General features: G+C 39.3%; 1 protein-coding gene across 1 annotated transcript in view; it reads right to left on the reverse strand.

The window, feature by feature from the left end:
* The window catches only part of CACNA1C (calcium voltage-gated channel subunit alpha1 C), an 879,081-nt gene that overhangs the window by 457,867 nt on the left and 401,830 nt on the right, over positions 1-19,384 (reverse strand). The gene's annotated exons all lie outside the window — the stretch shown is intronic.

A 19,384-nucleotide genomic window follows, 5' to 3' on the forward strand; every position in this document is an offset into this window, starting at 1 on the left:
CAATAAACTGAGTCAAGAAAATCAGATCCCAGCCCAGCTCTCCTACTAAATTGCTATGTGAATGGATGGCAAATTTCTGGGGTCTGAGTTTTCTTCACCTGTAAAATGAAGGGATTGGGTTCAATAATCTCTTGAGATGTTTTCTAGGTCCAGCATTCTATGATTCTATAAAAGGGCTGAACATAAAGGACCTGTGGTCTTGATAATTTATTAATAATGCATATTTTAAAAGGGAGCTAGGGTAGATGGGGAAATGAAATCCTTGGTAAAATCTTGACCTCCATTACTGGCAAAAGAAGAAATGTTTGCCATTCAACAAAAACAGGAAAATTCTTTCAGTGCCTAACATAAAGTAGTCATATGATAAATATTTGGGGACTTATATATCATTTGAGCATAAGAAGAAATACACAGCTTGAATTGAAAAATGGCTTTAATATATAAGTCTAATATGGTAGAAGATACACTAGACTAAGAAGCAAGAGGAAGGTCTGGATTCTGGTCTGAGCACTGTCACTAATGAGAGGTTTGTCCTTTGACATGTCCCATCTCTTCTCTTGGGCTTAGTTTCCTCATCTGTAAAATAACTGGATGTATTAGATGATCTTTAAGGGCTTTTCCATCTCTAAGACTCTAGTTCTGTGGGACTCTAAGCTCATATTTTTGTTTTCTTAGCTTCCTTTATGACTCAAATTACAGCCTTTAATGAGAATAAGGAATCATTCCCTCTGGGAATGGAGCCTTGATCTTTATGAAATCATTAGTACAATGGGTTCTGCATCCTTTAAAAACCAGGAGGTACCCAAAGTCCATATTTCCCCTCCTTCCCCAGGTTTCACTCTTTGTCTCCATGGAGAAAGAAATATGCTTTGGACATTGCATATGTGACCAGTAGCTCCTGACTGGTCCTTTGGTCCCTTTTAGGGGAGGGTTTCTGCTAAAGATAACTGGTTACTTGATTAGGAGGAAATTCCCACTCAGCAGGTTTAAAGGGAGAAATAGCTTTGGCCCTTATTCTCTCTAACCTTTCTTTGAATGTATGGTTTAGGACTCTGATAGCTCTCCCTTGGACTTCTGGAAAGGTGTGGGGAGAATTCTTGCCATCTTCTCTTATTCTTTCCCAGCAGCAGGGGTGGCCATACTCATGGAACAGGAAGAATGTGTGTGTCTATGTGAGCCTGACCCTGGATGACAAGTCCCCTAGCTATCTCTTCTGCTTCTTTCCCTGAGCACAAGTGATTGAACAATTATCCTGAGATAACTGTTTGCTACTTCATGTACTCAGGTCTAGAGTCATTGGGAAGTTCAAATGCTGGTTGCCATTGATAGGGGCTTCCTGAAGCCACACTATTCTCAGAAGAAGAGATGACTACCACCATTAGGAGAATGGGCCATTCATGTTTGCTTGGGCAAAAGATAGGAACTTTGAGTGAGTTGTTAGGATGGGGAAGGTGAAATGAATTTTTAAATCAATCCTACAAAGTGTTTTATATTAAAAGTATTCTTGGGAGATTCTATTAGGAATAATAGGTTAATATTATATGTTTTAAGTACTTGCCAATGCATGCTTTTGAGTTTTTTCTGTTTTATGCATTTCTTTTGTGTCTGAAGAAACAAATGGTCATCCTTTACCTGTTATCTACCACATTGTGTACTGAGTAATTTTTCTGGAAGGAATTCTATTAATACTTTTTGGGAAGACCCTAGACATGAGCCAAATGTAAGCTTTGGTTAAATAGGTTTTCTTGGAATAGCTCCAGTTGGGAGCATAATGAGGCAGTAAGTGTGAGAAAAAGCCTGATCTCTTCTCTTTGGGGTTAGTTAGCCTTGACTAGGAATGAAACCAGTCTACTTGATTTCAAAAAAGGAGTTTCCTATGGAAGAGATGAAGCCTGGTCTTCAGGTCTTAGAATATGAGGGGCAATCACTAAGTACTTAATTCATTTTTGAAGGCCCCCCCCACATGTATTAAGCCCTTTTGGGTATACTCTAGAAATGAGTCAGTCCTTAGTATTATTCTATTTTGGGGATGAGATCCCAGCTTTTAGAGGTCCTTGAAACATCGATATCAGAAATTTCTGGTCACTTGTATTTTGCAATTGAGAACTATGCCAGCATGTTCACAGTCAGTGAATGCGAATATTGTGTTGGTGCTACAACGTATTCCATGGACTCACCCCTTATTACAGCTAGAACCCTCTTAGGATGATTATTTTCTGTTCATTTTCCAGAAGGCAATGTGATGTAGTGATTTAAACACTGGACTTGGGGTCAGAATACTGGAATTTGAATATAAGCTTTGCTACCTATAACTAGGATGATCTTGATCAAGTTACTTCAATTTTCTCAACTATAAAACGAGAAAGTTGAACTGAGTGATCTCTAAAGCCTTCACTCCAAAATCCTGGGCAGTGAAATGAGGTTATTAAAAACACACTGTATTAAGGGCATGCTCTTTGGAGAATTATCCTTATAACGACTCTAAATATGTCAGAACAAACAAACAAAGAAACAAACCCATTGCTATGAGTTGTGTTCTATTTTGTTTAGACTGTAAAGGGAGTATCATATGGTCTTTAAAATTCTTTGCTACATTATTTTTCTGTGATATGCAAGGCCCTTTAGTAAGTGAATAGTATGCCAAAGTGAAAAATCAGCTCTTGGAGATTCATTGGACAAGTGATAGAGAGCTCAGAGAGATGCTGACTTTTTCTTTAGTTTCATCTTCTTTTCTCTAACCTAAATTCTACTTTTTTTTCTTCTTTTTTTCCTCATTACATTTTTGTTTCCCTCCCTCTTTCATATACACCTACAAAAAGTTTAAAGTTTGGCAAGAGGTTTGTAGTTAGCTGCAAATCAAAACAACTATAAGGTTTTAACTCTAACCCAGCAAATTGGAAAAGATGACAAAAGATGGGAATGGATGTTGGAGTTGTGTATTATTGATGAAGCTGTCAATCAGTAAACTGTTTTGGAAAGCAATTTGGAATTCTATAAATAAAGCGATTAAAATGTCCACAACTTTTGACCCAGAGATTCACTTACATGACTTATATATAAGGAGGCCATTGACAAGAAGAAAATTCCTATGTACACTAAAATATAAAAATATATAGTGACACTTTTTGTAGTAGCAAAAATTTGGAAACAAAGTTTGGAATGATATAATAAATTATGATATGTGGTTCTTCATCTCTTTCTATTTTTCATCTTTAAAAATATCATATGGCATGGCTCTCTGGGAGCCAGAAGGACACTGGGAGAAATTCCACTGGTGTAAAAACAAAAGATACTGAAATTTTGGTTGAAAAAAGAGAGATTTTAAAGTTTATAAACAATGACAACAACAACATAGAGAATTAGTCAGCCTTAGCTAAGACATCTTTAAGAGGAGGGAATGGGGCAGCTAGGTGGTACAGTGAATAGAGCATTGGCCCTGAAGTCAGGAGGACCTGAATTTAAATACAGTCTCAGACATTTAACACTTACTAGCTGTGTGATCTTGGGCAAGTCACTTGACCCCAATTGTCCTGCCTTCCCCCCTCCAAAAAGGCAAAAAATAAAAAAATAGAAGCGAATGCCTTTTCTATGAAGGCAGGTAGACTATTGTTTCTATTGGGAAAATATCTACCATGTGAAGAAAAACAGAATGCACATATCCAGGATGAACAAACTATCAGTGCATGATGGAAACTTAGGCTCATAGGGGTTTAGAGCAGAAAGATACTTTACAGATAATTTAGTCCAATTGAGAAAACTAAGACCCAGAAAGGTTAAGGAACTTTCGCTATGGTTACAGTGCTCTTTCTAATATACCATATGCCTCAGTAAAAGTGGCACAGAGAAGGCTCTGGGGGTCAAATGGATATTGATTCAAGTTAGTACGATACAAGAACATTGTGCCTAGCATAATGCTTCATAGTAGATATAGAGTGTCTCTTAAAGAGTGAAGTTAATAAGAATTTATTAAACACCTACTATGTGCCAGGTGAAAGTCTCCCCTGTAGCCCTGACTTCTCCAGGCCAAAAGTTCCCAGTTTCTTCAAGTTATCCTCAAATGAGATTGACTCAGGATCCTTCACCATCCTTGTAGTCGTGTTCTTGATGCTCTCCAGCTTACCGATGTCCTTCCTAGACGGAGGCTCCCAGAATTGAGTCCTATCCTACAGATGTGGTCTGGTCAGGTGTGATAGTAATGGCAATTAAAGATTCCCCTGTATTGGCTTGGTTTTCAAATTGATTGTGTTAAAACCCAGAGCTTGTTAATCCCACCTATGGGATAGACTTGTTGATGTGAAAAGAAAGTCCTGAACTGGGAGGAGCTGGTGAGGTAGATTTGGAGAGACAAGAGAGAGGCAGAAGAACTTTTTGGAAGCAGCACCTCGTGGAGGCAGAGAGAGAGACTGAGAAGGATTGCTGAGGGCTACTTTGAATTGCCCTGGACTTTTCAGACCTGCCCCCTGAGCTGCCAAGGACTGAGGAGACATGGCTGTTATGCTGGTACTTTGTCTGTCTGTTTTGATGTTGTTTTGCCAGATTTGTCCACTGGTGAAAGACAGTCCTTTTGTTGAAGAAGTCCTGGAACCTGGCTTTTGGTTGAGAGGCCCTGAGACTGTCCTGCAGACAGAGAGTGAATACTGTCCACTGGTGAAGGACAGTGCTGTTGTTGCAGGGGTCTGGGAACCTTTCTGTTGGTTCAGAAGCCCTGAAGAAGGATTTTCTTGTTGTATGTTTACAGAAATCCTGGGAGAGGGTTTTGCTAACGTTTTCAGGGGTTCTAGGACTGTTCTACAGACAGAGGATGAATTAATGAAGGGACTGGCAATGTATCTCGTGGCCTTGCTAAGCCTTGTCTCCCCAGGAACTAAGATTGCTGAGAACTTGCCTCGTGTCAAGATGAGGCAAAGACCTCCATTTGGGTATTAAGTGCTGTGCTTAAAATTGATGTAACTCTGGGGTAGATTCAATTGTGATCCAGAGGTGGGGAACTTTTGACCTTTTTGTGTTCTGTGGTTGAACAAATGAATATAGTTTACTTATATTTGGAAACTAATCTCCATTTGAGAAGAGGGGTTTTGTGGTGGACTAAATGAAGGTATAGCCTAGGGGTGGAGTAGTATTTAGAACTGGGACTTTGTAATTGATTGAATGATTGGAAGGTCCTGGGGTGGGGTAGTACTTGGAGATTATTTAATCCCACTTAGTAAATGCTGTATTTTGAATGATGTCATGTTTTGACCTTCTCTGTTCTTGGTTTGTCACTGAATAAAATGGAGAGCACCTATGCTGGTATTTTGAACCTTGGGAAGTTGCCTTTTCTTGGTGTTACAGTATCACATCAGGGCAGTGTACTACCATCTTCTTATTCGAGAGAGCCATGCCTCTCTTATTGCAACTCAAGATAATGCTAGCTCTGCAGGATTGTTATACAGATGATTCATGAATCCTACAATCCACTAAAGTGGCCAGATTTTTTGGAAGGGAAACAAACTGTTAATCTGACTATGCCAACCTTCCCCATCCCCCACCATGTACTTGTGAACTTGCTTTTTTTGAATCCAAAAGTAAGACTTCACATTTATGGTTTTGGCTAGGTGGTTTGGTTGATAGAGCACTAGGCTAAGAAGACTTGAGTTCAAATCCTGCTTGAGACACCAGATGTGTGTGTGTGTGTGTGTGTGTGTGTGTGTGTGTGTGATCTTGGGCAAGACAATTAACCTTCAGTTTCCTCATCTCTAAAATGAGCTTAATGGGATCATCTACTTTACAAGATTTATGGGAGGATCAAATGAGACAATTCATGTAAAATACTTTGTAAAAACTAAAGTACTGCAACAAATGTTAACTATTATTATCACTATTATTACCATTGAATTTCTTTTTTAAAATAATATTTTACTTTCTCCAATTACATGTAAAAACAATTTAACATTTTTGAGGGGCTAAGTTTTCCCTTTCTCTCCTGTCCCCTCCCAGAGATGGTAAGCAATCTGATACAGGTTTATATATGCACAATCATGTAAAACGTATTTCCATATTAGTCATTTTGTGGAAGAAAACTCAAACAAAAAAAATGAAAGAGGGAAAGAAAGTGAAAAATCGTATGCTTTAGTCTGTATTCAGACTCCATCAATTCTTTCTCTGGATGTGGATAGCATTTTTTCATCATGAATCCTTTGGGATAACTAAATCATTCACAGTCGTTCATTGTACAATACCTTTATTACCATGTACAATGTTCTCTTGGTTCTGCTCACTTCACATTTCACAAGTTCATTTAAGTCTTTATAGATTTTTCTGAAATCATGCTGCTTGTCATCTTATGAGAATTCAATCCAATGTGCTAGTTTTTCAAGATCATTTGGGATCCTGATTATCATCAGATCATACCCATGTCTCCTGGTAGGAGTTAGAACAATGGAGTATGAGTTCCTACCAAATGGTGAAGACTTTCAACTATGAGTCTGAAGACAGAACACAAATGCACAACACACAGAGACATTTATAAATATATTTTTTCAGGAACAAGTGTAAATTAAGTTCAGAGAAGATCATTTTCAGAAGGTCAGTTAGAAAATGATTTCTTTTTTGGCTATAGAAAATCATGGACATTTTACAAATGTGTAGAGAAATTGTGATCTGCATGCACCGAATGAAATAAATGAAATTTCAGAACTTTAATGTTACTGATATATTATTTCAGATGGGACAGTGAGAATTACCCTATGATATTATTGACTTATAATTACCCTATGATATCATTGACTTATTTCCCTTTCCTTGGCAGAGGAATTTATACTTTCTGTTTGAAACTTTGTGTAGATTTAGCTAGAAGTCCCCGCTAAAGTTGTCTTTCTTGGGAGCTAATACCAACAGTTAGGGAGAGGAGCATATTTCTAAGGCAGAAAAGAACTGCAGTTTTGAGACCTTAGTAAGCTATATAGAGGCTGAAGGAACAGTGATGGGATAAGAAAAAAAAAGAAAATTCCCAACTTAGATTTTACAATCAAGTTGACTCTTGTTCACCTATAGAAAGGACATCACCACATATTCTGAGATAGTCCCCTTTCTCTTTTTGTTCCATCCAATCTGATAAGCACTTGTTAATCCTACTATGTTCCTAGCACTATGTTAGGTGCTGAGCATACAAGACAAAAGAGAGGCAGCAGTCCCTTTCATCAAGGAGCTTACACTGTATTAGGCAAAAGTAACACATGTACAGATTAAGTGGATAGAGACTGGATCTGGGATTTAATTGATTCAGGGAGCTAATGGGTGAGAACCTTCCTTCTACCAAAGCAGATCAGCACCAATCTCTGAAACTTCTGATCTTAGAGAGTTTCCTAGAGCATTGAAAGGTTAAGTGATTTACCCAGTCATACACCTAGTATGTATAAGAGGCAGAATTTGAACCCAGATTTTCCTAGTTTCAAGGACTGCTCTCCATTCACTATACCACACTTCCTCTTTGTGCAAATATAAATACAAATATTTGTTGTTACTGTTCAGTCACTTCTGGCTCTTTGCGACCCATCTGATTTTCTTAGCAAAGATACTGGAGTGGTTTGCCATTTCCTTCTGGAGCTCATTTTACAGATGAGGAAACCGAGGCAAACAGGGTCACACAGCTAGTAAGTATCTGAGGTCAGATTTGAACTCATGAAGATGAGTCTTCCTGATTCCAGACCCAGCACTCTTATCTGATGCACCATCCAGCTGCTCACAAAAATATATATACAAATAAATACAAAATATGAGGGAAAAGCACAAAATTAATATGAAGGGAATTCTGTTAGCATCAGAACAGGAGTTCAGGGGGCACAATGTGGAAGAGGAGCACAGAAATGCCAGAGGAGCATAGTTGTTCCCTATACACTTTGGCAGCTGGTTGAATGTTAGGAGCACTCCTATGTAATGGAACTGGGGAAGTGCTGTTGTCTTGGCTATCAATCTCAAACACAAAAGTTTCCAAAGTCACCAACAGATGGGTTGTTTGGGAACAGCACTTGAAAAAAGGCAAAACAATGTTTCCCATTTACATAGCACTTATAAAGTACTTTCCTTGCAACATCCAATGAGGCAGGTAGTGAAAGTATTATTGTGCCTGTTTTAGAGATGTGAAATGAGGCAGAAAGTAGCTAGCCCAAGGCCATACTGATAATAAGTTCTGGAGATAGGATTCAAGCAAGTGCCTGACTCCTAGTCTAGAACTCTTTCCATTATGCCAAAAAACAAAAACAAAAAGAACAAAAAAAGGGCTCAACAACCTCAAAGTTTTGATGAGCTTTTTTTTTTTGGGGGGGGGAGAATTAGTTATACCCATATTTACTTAATTTCCTTAAAAATACTCATGTACTATTCTGAAATTATTATTTGAAGTAAGGAAAGATCAGCCAAGGAATGCCTGGGACAGAATTCTATGCCAAGTTTAGAACTTTTCTGATTTTTGTTTCAATGGTGCTGAACATTCCCTGGCATGGATATAAGGGAAGACCCCCTATATCTGGCTCTCTTCTCTCTTCTCCAAACTTCATAGTTTTGCCCATAAAAGGATTCAGACACAAAGCAAGTTATGTTAGAAAGGTATTGGATGGATCACTAATTAACCAGGTATGTGAGAGAGGTAACCATGTGAGTAGTTTTAGGCAAGTCACTTTCTCTGAGCCTCAGTTTCCTAATCTGTAAAATCATAGGATTAAACTAGAGAATCTCTAAGATCTCTTCTGGTTTTTATAATCCATGAATCTAGAAGAGCAAAAGAAAGAGGATCAGAACTCTAGTTTTCTTTTCTTTTTTCTTGCTTTTTTTTTTTGGAGAGAGGAAGATAGGGCAATTGACTTGCCCAAGGTCACATGGCTAGTTTTATGTTAAGTGTCTGGGGCAGAATTTGAACTCAGGTCCTCCTGACTCCAGGGTGGTGCTCTATTCCCTGAACCACCTAGCCGAACCGAGAACTCTACTTTTCAAATAAAAGAACATAAAGCAACTTTAAAAGTATGTTACTCCCCCCCCCCTCCTTTCCAGCTCCCCAGATTCACTAGGGTAGCTAGGTAGCACAGCAAATTGGTAGTACAGCAGTAGGCTGAATTTAGTAGAACTGAGTTCAAATGTGACTCAAATGCTTGCTCCCTGTATGACCCTGGGCAAGTCACTTAACCTTTGTCTACCTCAGTTTCTTCCTCTATAAAATGAGAATAATAAAAGCACCTGCCTCTCATAGTTGTAAGATAAAATGAGATAACATTTATAGAGCACTTTGCAAACCTTAAAAAACCATGTAAATGCCAGTTATTACTACTATTATTATTATTCTCCAAGTAAACTCTTCACTTAGGAAGTGGATTCACTTATGAATTTTTCTATAATTTCCAAGTCCCTGATATAGGCACACAATGTTCACTTCTATTTAGAGTGAGCCATTTCCATAGGAATAATGAAGACACGTGAAAAGAATTTTTAACAGTGCAAAACCTTCCAGTTTGCACTCCACCTGAAAAAAAAATTCAGAAGAAACTGAAGATTAACCCTAACTCTAATACCACTATTCCCAAGGAATTTCCTAGTTCTAACTTGCCTTTCTCATTATTTCCTACTCCCCAATATTGTCAGCCTTCAGTCAGTACCATGGAAACACTCAGATAAAATCCATGGTAAATCCTGAACCTTAATCCCACTGTTGATTGAGATTATGTTTGGGCTAAAGCTGAATGGGAGCTATGGCCCTGAATGAAGCCAAGTTTAAAAGGGTGTGAGAGTGGCAGAAAAGGATAAAAGACTCTTTTGGGCCCCATGGTATAGAAGTTATTATTAAATTTATTCAGCTCACGTATTATTAATAATATTAATAAATAAATTTATACTTATATATTGCCTTGAGGTTTACAAAGTTCATATTTTATAATACAATTGTAATTATAATTGTAAAATTGCAATATAGGGAGGGGAAGTATTATTATGCCCATTTTGTAGATGAGAAAACTGAGACCCAGAGAAATTAAAGTGACTTTTTCCAGGGTTATTCTGGCAAGTAGTATAAGAGTCAGGATTTGAACTTAGATCTACTGACTCTAAGATATGATAAAAATAATTTAAAAAGCTGATACAGGTGCTCTGTGCTTATTATATTGTAGATAAATCAGAAGATTGGCTATTTTTAGAGAACAAAACTAGCCTATGGACAAGGCTTCCTCTAAGCACAAAACTTCTGGGAAATGAACTCCATGTGCTTGGCAAGCTTAGTCAGCCAGTGGAGCTCCCTAGGCCTAACAATGGAACGAAGACACCTTGCATATCCCTAAGATTGAACCAAACTTTTGGATCTTCCATCAGAATGAGATTAAGCTGGTGAGGAGATCCACCTCCTAGAAATATTCTAGATGAAGGCGGAGATTACAAGTCCATACCATCACGTACAAGTGTAGCCATGGCTGAGTTCTTGGGAGCTTGGAGGATGAGAAGTCATTTAGCCTCGTACAGCTGGTTCCCAAGCATCTCAAGAACAGTTTCATGATTTGCCTTAATGAAGAAAGGACATTCAATTTAGTAGCCCTGGAGTGATAACAGCTTAATCTGGAGATCCACTTGGCCACCCCCTCCTGTTATCAGTACAGGGAAGAGACTTGGTCAAGGTCATGTAGCAGCTAGCCAGTAGTGGCAGAGTTAGGATTAGAAGTCTGAATCCTTTGACTCTTGGACATCATTTTGCTCTGCCTCCCTATTTCCTCCCAGTCTCGACTGTGATGATATTTATAACGCTTTGATCAAAGCACCTGAAACAGCTACTCGGGGGCTTGGTCTTTGATACCAAGCAATCCGGTAACTACTTTTCTGCTCTCCTTTCCCTCTAAGAGAAGAAAAATGCTATTCCTAGGACATAGACCTTGCATGGAAGGAAACTGCCTTTTAGAGGTTATACTTGGAGATTCGCTATGGTCTCAGCACACCATCCATCTTATTTGCTATAATGAGGGCATTACTTTTCTCCCAAGTGGGGCTCCCAGATAGGTTGTCCCTACTACTTAAGTCTTTATCTCTACAAATAATAAATGCAGAGAGCATTAGCATGAGAAAGTTAATTATTATTATTACAGCTTTAATTCTAACATTGCTCACTGGCAGGGACCTTTCATGCCAGCTTTCAGCCCCACTCATGTCCCAATAAGTAGTACCCCCTTAGATCCTATTGCAGTGAGGGCTTTTCTGAGATAGAAAGGGGGTAGTTTCCTTTGATGGGGTTGAAAAAGACAAGGCTTAAGCAGTCAGTCAACCAGCATTTATTAAGAACTTGCACGTAAAGGACATTTTCAGGTCATGTCCAGAATGAACTTGGCAGCCAGAGATAAAGTAGTTATGGGCTGTTCATTAAACCAGGGATATCCCATGGTGATCACCTGAAATGGCAGTTAACTACATTCCATGAAGATGATAGCAGAGTTATGTAGGGTAGAAATCTCTCCCGCTCATGCCCTTCTCTTCACTCACACTTCAGCCGCCCTAGTTTGGGTCCTATCTTGTCTCACTTGAAGTGGTCTGTCTTCTGTCTTCTAGCTTATCTCTTAGTTGACTGAGTAATCATGGCTCAGTTATTCAAAAGCTTTCAATGGCACTCCATTGCCTACCAAATACTGTATGAACTAGTGATCCTGACATTCAAGGCTTTCCATGATCTAACTCCAGCTTACCTTTCCATCCTTATTTCTTACAATTCCATTTTATCTACTCTATGTTCTAGCCTGAGACCTCAGAATTATTAAAAGATATCTCCTTGGGAAAGAACAAATAAACACATTAACGTAGACTGAATAAATGTCTTATATGAATATGTAAACACGCATATTGCAGTATAGTATAGTGGATAAAGAACTGGTCTGAAAATCAGAAAGGCTGGGTTTCAAATCCTGTCTCTGACACACAGTAGCTATGAGAACCTGAAAAAAAAAACACTTAACTTCTTAGCACTCTGAGATAGAAGTGTCAAGCCACTATCCAAAAACACAGCCTATAAAACTTCTGAACATGCCCTGAACCAGTTTGTAAATGGGAAATATTAAGTAAAATTCAATAACACATAGATAATGTTAATATTTGGTTTTCTAAGTCAGCATGTGGACTAAAAGGATCCTTCTGAATAAGTTTAACAGTCCCTATTTCTATTTAAGTTTGACATTGACACCCCTTCTCTAAGGAACTCTCTAAGACTGCAGAGAAGGGACTGACCTTCATTGGTGAAGGGAACTTTCCCATCTGGGAGCTGGTCCTCTGTGTGTGCATGAGTAAATAGGTAAGAGGTGGTCATAGTGATGCCCCTTTCTGGTCCGACCAATTTTAGTAATAGAATGAGATAGAAACAAAGAAAGTTGTATGAGAAAAAAACTGAATAAAACAGCTCCTCAGAACAAAAGTACCCAAAGGCAAAGAGAGCAAAAATGTCCTGTTTCCTGGTGTCTAAATTCTAGATGACCGATACGAGGAATTTAAGATTACAGCATAGGAAAATCTGGTACCTCAAGCAATTTGGTGGCCATGGTACTACCCAATATTGCGCACTGTCATGGCTGAGAGAAATGGGAATTTTGGTTGCTCACCATGAGTGAAAAGTCATTTACTTTACACATAGTGCTTACTCCATGCCAAGCACTATGCTAAATGCTGGGATTATAAATACAGAACCAAAGACAGTCCTATGTTTATATTCTTACATTCTAGTGTAAAACAACAAACAATGGGGTCAGAAAGGAGAATGTTGGGCTAGAATGACACAGGGGTGCAAAGTGGTGCCTCAGGGATGGACATAACAGATCCATCCAGCAGCGAAAGCAGAGTTGTTTTGATCACGGTCCAGACTTTGTTGGGGGTGGGAGGAGATGAGGAAAGGGGACATGTGCAGCAAGAAGGTGAGCAGGTCATGGAGGATGTGGGCAGAGAAGAGCATACGAAGTAAACATTTTAGGACCTTTCCTGAAATTGTGTTCCAAGAGAAGTAGTTACTAATCTGGAGAGCAAGGGGAATAAGTTCTTCCAGAATATGGTCTCTGAAAAGGGCAGCAAGGAAAAGCTGAGAAAGAACTGAGTCATTTCATGTAAGAAACTTGGCTTTGAAGCACTGGGGTTGATCAAGACCAGACCTCCAAGAGTGAAGACAAGATCTCAAAGTAAGTCTGAAAAGAGTCCTCATACCTGGCCACAGGAAGACCTTAGAATCTTCACTGTCATCTGCTGCTTATAAGAGTTGATTGGAAGAAATTTTTGATGCTTGAAATTGCTGAAGGGAATAAAAGTTTTGCTCCTTAGAAGAAGTGATTGGAAGAAAAAGCTTTGCTACTTGGAAAAAATGACAGCAAAGGAAAGGTTCAGCTCTACCTTTATCCTTTCCTGCACTGCCAGATACTGCCTTAGAACTCTAAATCTGCCAAGGGAACTTGGGAAATGTTCTGCAGTACCCAGGCTGAGGGTTCCGTTTTACTGGAAGTTTAACATTACCTCTGTATCCCAGAAGAGGAATGGTACCTAGTAGTCAGCAAAGAAGTGACTTTGTCCAGCAGGACAATTCAAAGGCCCAGAAGAAAAGCAACCCTATCCATCAGTGAACCATAGTGCAGACTGTTCCTGAAGAAGACAAAGAACATTAAAGTCCACAGTCCATGGCTCTGAGTTCCCTGGTACATATGTGTTTGTACTGGTGGCAGAGTGAGTGTGTCCTAGATATTTATGATTGGAATGTTATACTTTAATAGTTTTTGCTTTGCCTTTATGTGTGTACAGGACAGAAGGATATAGATTCTGAATCTGTAATTTTGTCACTGTGGGAACTGAATATGAAAACTCATGTCAGACCAGTAACTCATGTGCAACTCAGACTCAGGGCACTGAGATTACATGATTTTCTACTAGCCACTCAGTCAGTATTTGTCAGCAACAGGACTTTTAGACAGATGTCCCTAGCTCCAGGCCCATGCTAGCTTGCATGATTATCTTTTAAATGTATATAGCTGTTGCTATAATTAGTAAAAATACAGATTTTCTAAAAGGTGTTATTTAATTCATGGGTTACCATGGAAAATGGTTACCTAGGGGCCAAATTATTGATAACTGCCCTCATTGAAATTTACTAATCTGGTCCTTGGACAGCAGATTTAGTCATTGGCCAGGACCATTTTCAAAAGCTTTCTAGCTCGAGAGAACTTACCAGAGCCTGCAGTCCACAAGTGTAGCCTTTAAGAAACCAAGGTCATCTCTCTACTTCACTGAATAGCTTTTTGCATTAATATATTTTCTCAATCAACATATACTAATAATATAATTTATGCAAGAATCTTCAGAATTTTTTTCATTAAAAAAGTCCTTTCACACTCCCAAAGACTGAGAACCTTGGTCTAGCTAAACTGAACTTCTACTATTCATTTCCTGTTCCCATCTTGCTCTCTTCCATTGCCATGCCTTTGCTTACAAAGTGTCACAGGCCTAGAGTATCATTTGCTAAAGTTCCTCCCTTTCCTCAAAACCTAAATCAAGTGCTACCTTTTCAAAGCCTTCTCTGCCCCACCTCCAAGACCAAAAAAGAGATCAAGTGATCTCTCCCTCTTTAAAATTCTCAAAACATTTTAGAAGTACCTCTTCTTTGTATTTATTTCACTTTCCCTTGTATCACAGATATTTGTGTCAATGTCCTTTAATCCATTAAATTGTTAGCTTGTTGAGCTCAGGGCCAGAGCCTATCTATTTTTATATTACCAGAACCTTGGACAGTGCTTTCACATATTAATTGCTTCACACTTAAGGAACTGAATTGAGTAATCTATGCAGAATCCCAATATTGGGAAAATTTTTTTGAGGCCATCAGGTCCAAACTGTACCTGAATAGAAATTTCTTCTGAAATATCCCTGACAAGTAATCATGCTGAGAGAGTGTGGTGTAATGGTCAGAGAGCTCACCTTTAAAGTCAGGAAGACCTTGAAATCTTATCAAATTCATTCATTCAACAAGCAATTATTAATTACCTGTGCTTAAGGAACTGTGCTAGGCACTGGGAATTCAAAGACAAAAGCAAAATCCAGTCACCACCATCAAGGAAGGAGCTTACATTCTACTGGGAAAATATAACATATAAACAAGTAAATTTTTTAAATACAAAGTAATTTTGAAGAGAGAAAGTACTAATAAAGGAGAGTTCAGGAAAGGCTTTCTGTGGGAGGTATTACCTGAGTTGAACCTTGAAAGCAGCTAGGGCCTCTGTGGAGCAGATAAGGAGGGAGGGAAATTTAGGGGGAGAAAAGTTTTCTAGCCCTAAAAACACTTTGTGATTTCAATGAGTACATTCCATGTTCCCTCCCTGCATCAAATGGTTCTTTCCCTCCCTGACCTTCCTAGGGAGAGAAGCTAACATCAACAACCCCTTGATACAGAAAAGTGTGTGTAGGACATGCAGCCATATGGACAGCATGCATGAAATAGACAGTAAGCTACATTCCAGTGGGAAGCGCAAGGACAAGCTGCCACTCTTCGGAGGCAGCCACCTGCCTCCTGTTTCCTTTACACTTTTTCCATACTCCTAGCTCTTCTGTCCTCCAGGACCTCTGAAAGCAAACCTCTCAAGGTTAAAAGCTTTTTAAAACCACTTGTGCTCGAGTATGAGGTGGAAAACACATGAAGGGATACAAATGGTTACTTAAGATTTTGCTAAAACGCTGAAGACTCTAAATAAAGAGTTCTTGATTATTAGCTCAGGACAGCCTATCATCACTGTTCCATGGACAAATTGTATTGCATGTCAGAGCACACTGAAGATGCACAATAATTTATCAGTCAGAACATAGAAAATTGTACAGTACGGAGCGTCTTTGCAGATCCACGCATTTTTACTCTGCATTTACTCCTTCGCTTCTGGCTTAAAGGGACACCGCCAATAGAGACCCCATATTTAGGCTGTGGTTTAAAAAGGCCTTTTACAAAAATCTAATATGAATAGAAATGTTGGGGGTGGGGTTGGGTGACAATTGTTTTTTTAAATGAAAACTATTTTTCATGCTCTTTCCCCTCCCCTGGCTTTTTTTTTTCCCCACCATTCCATAAATGGTTGCCTAAACCCAAAACTGAGCCTTAAGTATATATAACTATAGTCTGGGATGATAAGACAGAAGAGTGGCCTTTTTAGGGGAAATGGAAGAAGAAATTAAAGAAGAAAATGCAGCTTAGGTGATAGATGTGAGTTTAGAACCAAAAAAATGTTTGTCTGAGTGTTTATGGATTTTTTCAGTATGCCTCAGGCCCACAAAAGTAACAATATGCAAAGAGTTAAACGAATTATAGACTTGGGACTGGAGGGGGTCTTGGAGGCGAATTAGTTCAACTCTCTTGTTTTACAGAGAAGGAAACTGAGTCCTGGGGAAGTTAAATGATTTGCTTAGAGTTAGTCATTAAAATTGGAAAGGACATCAGAGGTCAGTTAGTACGAAATCTTACTTATTTTTACTGATGTGGAAACAGATCCAAAGGGGTTACCTGGCTTTCCCAAGGTCATTCTCTTTATTAGTGAAAGAGTTGCTGGAATATTCTCCCTCCTCATCCCTTCTTCCAGGTTTCCTTCAAGTTCTAGCTAAAATCTCACGTTTTACAGGAAGCTTTTCCCAAGCCCATTTAATGCTAGTATCCTTTCTGTATCAGTTTTTTCCTATTTATCCTGTATATAGCTTGTTTGTACATATTTTTTACATGTGGTCACCCTCACTGAACAGTGAACTCCCAGAGGATGAAGATAGTTTGTTGTCCTTATTTTTATCCCCAGCACTTGGCACAGTTCCTGGCACATAGTAGGGGCTTAATAAATTTTTACTGACTTAATGAGTGAACCCAAGTCTCTTGACTTCTAGTCCAGTACACTTTCTACTACTATCTCTCAATCACATCTTTAATCCTCATTAGTAGCAAAACACAAATTGTTTACTGATTTGGGTGTATGGGCAGGAGGCAATCTGCAAAGGCTATGTTAGAATATAAGTTACTTGATGGCTGGGCTGGCGTCCAGCACTTGTAGGCCTGGGAACAAGTGTGAATCAGCAGCTGGACTGTCTGGGTGGTTCTAATTCATTTCCTCTGTCACTATGTTTGTCCTCTCACTGCATGGGTCACATTTAAAGACCTGAGCCTGGCCCCCTTGCCTAGGATATGATAACATCATAATGCAATGGCTCTGCTGAGAAACCTTCTAGACTTTGCCACCTCTGGAATAAATCGTACTCACGAACAGAATTAGAGGGGGAAGGGGAAGAGATAAAAAAAGCAACCAAATTCATGAAACCCAATGTTAAGAGTTTAAGGGGTTCTGGTGACAGCCCATTTAATTTCTCCTTTTGTTGGCTTGGTCCCAGCCTTCCCCTCTTATCTAGCCCCCTCATAGAACACCAGAGCAGCTGGGAAGCTGTCCCATCCCTAATTATTACCCCTGGGCTGCCAAAATGGAGGCCCTACCATAGAGGAGGATGGCAGCTGAGTGTAGAACGTGACAACAGCAGCAGCAGGTGGGCCTCTACAGAAAAGGCCAGATTACTGTCTCTGTGATTACTGTCATCCATCTCAAGCCAGGAAGGCAGAGAGAGGAGTACGCTCAGTCTTGGCCACCTGCTTTTCTGTCTCTGTATGCTGCTGTAATTCCTCATGCTTGGAAGGGAGGGAAGGATGCCCAGACTATAGAATATGACCACACTGCAGAGAAATAACGTGTGCTCTCTGAACCATTACAGATCACTTAGTCTATCCCAATTAAAGCAATTACCAGGTGTAAAGAACTGATTTCTCCATGTGTACTTTGGGGTAGAATTATATTAATTCTATTACATAGAAAGGCAAAATGCCATAGGAGAAAGAAAGCAGGACGCCAAGGCAGAAGAATTAGTTTCAAATTCCAATTCTGACGTTTACTAGTTAGGTGACCACAGGTAAATTGTATTGATTCTCTGAGACTTAGTTTCATCCTCTAGAAAACAAGAGAATAATATTTGTGCTACCTACTTCACAGGATTGTTGTGAGGAAAATACTTTTCAAGCCTAAAAGTGAATTATTAGTATTATTACTTTAGCTTTAGATAGATATTGTAGACATGCTTATTTTATTTCCCTGGGTATGTGCAAGGACTTGAAGGGGGGACAGAAATAGGACAAGAAGCATTATTCATTAGAGGCGTGAGTCACTCCTGCCCTCCCCCATCACCACCACTATCACTCTAATGAAGGGGATAACCAGGATGACTGATGACTGTTGGGAAAAAGATGTGCTTTGGGGGATGGGAGGAATTCTTCAGGCATGCTCCCCTAGCTTCCAGCAAACAGTATCGAAATCCAGGGTTTTCATTCAGACTAGGAAGCAGATAACTTGTCACTTAGACTTATCAGAAAAAGGGCTGTCTGCATCACAACAGCTGTTTTTAATAAGTAATGCTTGACATTTCTGAAGTAACTTATCAATGTTTATAGATTTTCCATTTTCCCCTTGTAAATATTAAATCCTTACTAAAACTGCAACAGGTTTGGGACTCTGAAAGGAAAAGGTGTATAGGAAATAACCATGTATTTTAGTGGACAATAAGGGGCAGAGACAGATTTTGAACTCAAGTCCTCCATAGGTGGATAGATAACGGATATGTGCGCTGGGCCTGGAGTTAGGAAGACCCAAGTTCAAATATAGCCTCAGACACTTACTAGATGTGGGACCCTGGGGCCAGTGACTTAACTTCTGCATCAGTTTCCTTATCTGTAAAATGGGGATAATGATAACACCTCTCTCCCAAGGCTGTTGTGAGGATTAAAAGAGATGGTAATTGTGAAGTGCTTTGGACATTGCCTAACACATGGTAAATGTTACATGTTACCCTATTACTACTGAAATCTAGTTTCTTTCCCCTATACCAATCTGCAGAAATTGATTTCAACTCCATATAAAGGAAACTTCCTTAACAATTAGGTTGCCCAAAAGCAGAATGAATGGTTTAGGAAACTGGGCCTCCAATCTCTCTAAGTCTTTAAATGAAGCTAGCTGATTGCTCGTCCCAGGTGGTGTAAAGGGGTTTCTTGCTCAGATACAAGCTGAATCAGATGGTTTCCAAGGCCTCTTAAAACACCTAGGTCCTGTGAAATGTAAAATCTGACTTCCAAAAATTGCCTTAACCTGGGGAATACTTTAGAGTTTCTGGAGGAGTCACAGATCCAGGACTAAAAACAATAATGAATTTTGCCACTCTGTTTAGCCCTAAATAATCATGAGTGAAGTCGGCACCAATGAAAGTCATGCACATTTGCCAACTATAGCCAGCATTCCTTCCTTCCTTCCTTCCTTCCTTCCTTCCTTCCTTCCTTCCTTCCTTCCTTCCTTCCTTCCTTCCTTCCTTCCTTCCT

The sequence above is a fragment of the Petaurus breviceps genome, unplaced genomic scaffold (assembly GCF_028583685.1).
Source record: "Petaurus breviceps papuanus isolate PSGF00001 unplaced genomic scaffold, PetGlider_PUasm1.0 216, whole genome shotgun sequence".
Taxonomy (NCBI): Eukaryota; Metazoa; Chordata; class Mammalia; order Diprotodontia; family Petauridae; genus Petaurus; species Petaurus breviceps.